Source organism: Macrobrachium nipponense, chromosome 42 (genome assembly GCF_015104395.2).
Source record: "Macrobrachium nipponense isolate FS-2020 chromosome 42, ASM1510439v2, whole genome shotgun sequence".
Taxonomy (NCBI): domain Eukaryota; kingdom Metazoa; phylum Arthropoda; class Malacostraca; order Decapoda; family Palaemonidae; genus Macrobrachium; species Macrobrachium nipponense.
Genome location: NC_061103.1, coordinates 35,718,038 through 35,724,037, shown reverse-complemented (window position 1 = coordinate 35,724,037; position 6,000 = coordinate 35,718,038). Strand labels below are relative to the sequence as shown.

The 6,000-nt window shown below is 35.1% G+C and overlaps 1 pseudogene; it reads right to left on the bottom strand.

Moving 5' to 3' along the window:
* The window catches only part of LOC135213332 (solute carrier family 49 member 4 homolog), a 113,930-nt pseudogene that overhangs the window by 5,537 nt on the left and 102,393 nt on the right, over positions 1 to 6,000 (bottom strand).

The window sequence follows — 6,000 nt, the reverse complement described above, 5'->3', positions numbered from 1 at the left end:
AGCCAAGAAAGCAGTGGAGTCCTGAGGGATAGTGGTCAAAGTAATGTAAAATTGAAAAAGGAAAATTCTAAACAAAGTGATCGAGTTGTGAAGGAGAGTAATTCAAGCATGATATTTGTTGAGAAATTTTCCGAGTCGTTCAAAGTCACAGACTGTAGCCACGCAATACTCCCTACCTTTTCTTGCATTCTTCAGGGAGAGACAAGATTCGTTGCATGAGGGACAGCAGGTGTCAGTCAAAACTTCATAACAAGAGAGGGCAAAGTATGAAAACTTGCCTGTCATAAATTCTGATCTCAGAATCAAAATCAATGGATTTAACTCTTCAAAAGTTTATCATACTAAGTCTTACAAAGTGCCTTTGATGATTGGAGATCATATTTACGAGATTGAAGCAACGGGTGTGCCCTCTATTTCACACTTCATTGCAAATTGCCTGGCTTGCAGAAAATTGTTCGGGAATTTATGAACAGGGGATATTCCTTGGCTGATGATTTCTTGAAGGACGGAAAAGATGAAATTAATAACATAGATTTTATTCTTGGGTCAAATTTTGCTTATTGTCTTCCTGAAACAACAGTTTCATTTGGGGGTAATGAGAATGATGCACCGTCGGTTTATTCCTTGACTGCCGCAGGTGTAATGCTAGTGGGTAACACAGATCAAATTTGGAGCAATTTGAAGCACCTCCCTCCTTGTTTTGGGGAAGAAAAGACAAAAGCTGAAGTGCCTTTGTATACCTGTGAGGATCTTGCCCTTTCAAGTCATAATTCTTTAGATCCTCTCCTAGATTGTGATGATCTGACTGAAAGTGAAGGCAGGATAACAATTGTGAACGATGCAGGGAGAATCAACTATGCTTCCTTGGAAAGAGCTACTCAAGAGATCCTTGATAAGTGTTGCACAGATACCTTAAATTAGAACAGCACATTTATTTTCCCGAGATATTCAGGTATTTTGACAGTGATTCTAAGTTCGTTAAAGATATCCCAAACATTGTTAATCAACTCAATGTATATCCTGATAATGAGGGAATTCTAAGAGTGAAAAGCAAATTCTCAAGATGGAAAAATGATAAGAATTACAGATTTCCTGTTTTGCTCCCTAAGAATAGCTACATCACAAAATTAATTGTTTTAGATTTGCATGAGAAAATGTATCACTCAGGCTGTTACAAGGTTTTGTCTGAATTAAGAAGACAATTTTGGATTCCACACTGTTTCTCTGTTGTGAAACGCATCCTGCAAGAATGCATACTTTGTAGAAAACTGAATCAGAGAGCTATTAAACTAAATCAATCTCCCTACAGGTTATTCAGACAAGAACCACCCAGTGTTCCCTTTCGTACAATATTCATAGATCACATAGGCCCTTACTTTGTACTTTACAATAGCAAAAAGGTGAAAGTCTGGATTCTTTGCATAACTTGCCTTCGGTCGAGGGCTATTAATTTAAAAGTTTGTCTTGACATGACCTCAGGTGAGTTCATTAGAGCTTTACAGCTTCATTCATTTGAATATGGAGTGCCTGAATTATGTTTATCTGATCTTGGTTCATCCTTAGTTGCAGGAGCTAACATAATTACTGACTTTCTGAATGATCCAGAAACCCAGAATTTTTTTGAAGAACAAGGAGTACGTCCATTAAAGTTTGAGCAATATTTTAAAGGCCATCATCCTCTTGGGGGATTAGTAGAAGTATGTGTGAAGATGGTCCGCCGCCAGTTGCTTCATTGCTCAATCAAGAAAAAAATGAAAAATGTTCTTCAGTTTCAGAGATTTTGAGTTTGTGGTTTCACAACTATTCACTTGGTTAATCGAAGGCCTATTGCTTTCTCGGAAGGTCTAAGAGATACCAGTGATGACGTAATTCCAGACCCTATTACCCCAGAGAAGTTAATACATGGCTTGGACTTAGTGTCTTTGAATCTTATTCCAGCCATGCAGCCGCTTCACACTAGCAATGATCCTGATTGGTCTTTAAACACTGACCCTATTGATACCATAAGAACCAGTTATGAGAAACTGAAGAAAGTGCGCACGCATATGATAGAAACCTACAATGCAGAATTTTTGAATAATTTGATGACTCAAGCTGTCAATGATAAAAGTAGATATAAGCCGGTTACCCACACAAAAAAATTACAAGTAGGGGACCAATTGTACTGATAAAAGAAGAGAATTGCAAACCTACTAATTTCCCATTGGCAGTTGTTAAAGACATTAAAACTAACGTAATTGATGAAGTAACTGACGCTGTTCTGCTTAAAGGTAAAAACAGGGAGATGGTTCGACGCCACGTCACATCTTTAATCCCCATATTAACGCGCAATGAAATGTCACAATCAAATATTAAAACATTGAAAGATCATATTTCTTTTAATATTACCGATCCCACGGCAAACCTAGGGGAAGATAAGCCCCAGAATAAAGAGAGGCCCAAGAGGAAAGCTGCTCTGCAAAGCATGCAAAAGACTCGAGGTATGATCAGTGACATTTGAGGAACCTTTCAGGAACATAAACTGTATATAGTTTGGGTTTATTAACTGTACATAATTTTGCTCATTTCACACAATTATATATATTTTCCATATATAATTTGAGATTAGTCCTAACTTTACTAAGGATAGAAATGTAGAATCCTTGGCCTGGAATGTAAAAAGAAAAGGCTGAAATTTTTCTAGTTATTCCAGAGTTCTACATTTAACAAAACATTAATGTAGAACCCTTGGTGTGGAGTGTAAAGAAATATCTTTATGCTTTTCGTATATTTCTGTTGTACTGAAAAGTACATTATGTCTTTTGTTTACTTTGATGGTGGTTGGAACTATGGGCATTTGTTTAATGGTAATTTGTTTTATGGTTATAGGATAATGTGCGACTTTGTTTACTATTTGAGCCTGAATAGTACTTGAAACTGACTGTTTGACAGTTAAATATCCACTCACTCTGCCTTTTGAGTATTTATATTCAGCGGTGCAGAATCCAGGCCAGAGGCAGATGCCAGTAGACAGTTTTTCCAGCGGAGGAGATCAGGATTCCAGTCCAGAGACCAGCACAGAAAGCAGTCCCGGAGTGGAGTGGCACCAGACCTTTGAGATTTTCTGACAATTATTTTTACCCTGGAGTTTTCAAGTGTCATGGAGGATAAACTCCACCTAGGCCGAGCGTTAGGATTTCATGTTCGGAGAGAGGCAACACGAGTAACTGGACTTAGTAACTGGACTTATCATCTTACCACGAAAGACCAGGATCTAAAGAAACGTAAGTCAGTTGAGAGACCTTATGCAGGCTCAAAAGGATTGATCTGTTTCTTAGATATAATTTACGCTTATTATAGTTTAAATTATGGTCGCCAACACGTCGAAAAATTAAAGTAAAGGATTTTATCATTATAATTACCATTATTACTTGTGCCTTTGGTTTATAAACCAGTAGAGTTTCATTTTGACTAAGATTAACTACGAACGTAATTCAAATATATTTTTTCTTATTTAGTAACGAGTGTTCATTTACGAAATTTACGTTTTCACGAAGCTAGCTTGCTGAATTTCTTTCCCTTCTCGTTAAATTCGTCGATTTATTTCTTACGTTAAATTGATTCTTTTCAAGAGCGTATATTCTTTTTATTATTTTAGGTCCTTTACATATGGTAGATGATACTGAGGAGAGGAAGATGGTGCATACATCCGAAGACAGCTCTTTGGGTGATTTCCTCTCAAGATGAGAAACGGCAGTTCAACATTTATAATTTCACTTATTAAACTCAATAGTTTTCTTCGTCTTTGGTTTAAATCATCACTGTCAATTCATAATTTTTACCATATATTTCCCCAATTTTGACCCTCTCTTTCTGCGTCTAGCTATTTATAAAAATGTCCTCATTTATTTCTTCTTTCTCCTCCTCCCCTCCACCGCCCATCGTTTAGTTTTAGTCTCTTCTTTTCCCTCCCAAAAATTTCCCTTCATTCCTTCACTACCAAACCAATGAATTAAATTTCATAAATCTCAAAGGGCCAACCAGAAGGATTTATTTTCCAAATAGTTCAACAGAACAGAGACAACTTGGCTTCATAACAGCTGCAGGTGGACAGACTGAGAGGACATTCAAAAAAAAAAGGGGGAGTACTGTAGATGGAGCCTGGGTGCATTGGAAAGATTGGAAAAGTTTGTAAAAAGAAATGAGAAGACCTGAAGAATAATAGTTAATTACAAAAGTGGAGCATATAGAAGGAGCAAGATTAAGACCATTAGGAAGGCCAAGGAAGTCATGTAAAAGACAGATGAATGGGTGCTCAGGCAGAAAGTATACAGCAGAGAGAAGAGTAGAGACAACTCATTGCATATCTAGCCTGATAATGGGAACATCTGACGCAAAAACCTAACAATGATAACGACTAAGGGAGAGACTGATAAAAAATCACTAAATAATACATCAAAATTGGGGACATACTCCTTGATTTTATTTAGGAAAATCTGATTTTTCAATAACTCAGCCAGCAGGTATTTCTGTTTCTGATTAAAATACCTGGCAGAGGGAACAAGAATGTGTTAAACTTTTAGCAATTATTGCAGCATCAACACCCAAGTGTACAACTTCCCTCTACCATAAATTCCAGTCTTCTTAAATCATGAAATGAGGGCAACTATACCTGTTACCTCATGTCACAATGGAAACCTCTTGAATATTTACTGTTTCATATAATACCCCATACCTACATCTTTGTCTGGTTTTTATTTTCAGGATGAGCAGGGACCCACAGAAATGGTTAAACGTACAGCAGTGTTAGCGATGAAAAATCACAGATTAAAGCAGTTTTGTTGCAAAAATTATAATTATTATGGTAGGGCTATGAAAGCCAAATGGGTGAGGGCCAGATGGCACAGAATTTTATTTCCCCAAGATGGCAAATTTGTAACCAGGAATGCATTTAATTGCAGTTGCTTTTAAACTATAAAAAGGCAACAAAATACATTAGTGAACACTGTACCTCATTACCGCATTTGAAAGTTGTACACAAACTTTCACCATTGCAATATTTGAAGGTTGTGCCATACAAATCCCTATCACATTAACAAAAATACTAAACTGGAAACAGGAAAATGAACCTAGGTTTACAAAATACACGAACGTAGCAGTTTTACTGTTATTTATTTTACAAATATGTTCTTCTTTACATTATATAGTACAAGTATTGAGAAAACTATACACACAAACACACACACATATAAAATATATGTACTCGACAATAAAAACGAAGGAGAAACCAGGGGAGAAAGGAAATAGAGTTCTTAATTTGTCCCAACAGTTTCACCTTCCATCAGGCCTCTTCCAGGGGACTTTATTGACTAATCAGTTGAAGAAGAAAAAAAAATACATTGGACATATGTTTACATTTGACTTTAAGACTTACATAAAATATAAACAAGTAAAAGTGGTTAATGGTGCTTACATTTTTACATGTCTATATATTTTATTTAAGTCTTGAAGTCAGATGTAAAATTATGTCCAGTGTATGTTTTTTCTTCAGCTGATTAGTCAAGAAAGTTCCCCTGAAGAGGCCTGATGGAAGGCGAAACAGTTTGGACAAATTAAGAACCCTATTTCCTTTCCCTCCTGGTTTCTTCTTGGTTTTCATTATGGGGTACATTAAGATATTTCATCTTCGTGATTGAGGAGAATACAACCAAATATATAAATATATATATGAATATATACCTATATATATATATATATATATATATATATATATATATATATATATATATATATATATATATATACTATATATATATATATATCATATATACATACATACATATATATATATATATATATATATATATATATATATATATATATATATATATATATATATATATATATATATATATATATATATATATATATATATATAATAAAAGGAGCCCATAAAAACACCAAAATATAGAGAGAAAAGTACTATATTTCAGAGACTGCTGTCTCCCTCTTCAGGTAGAT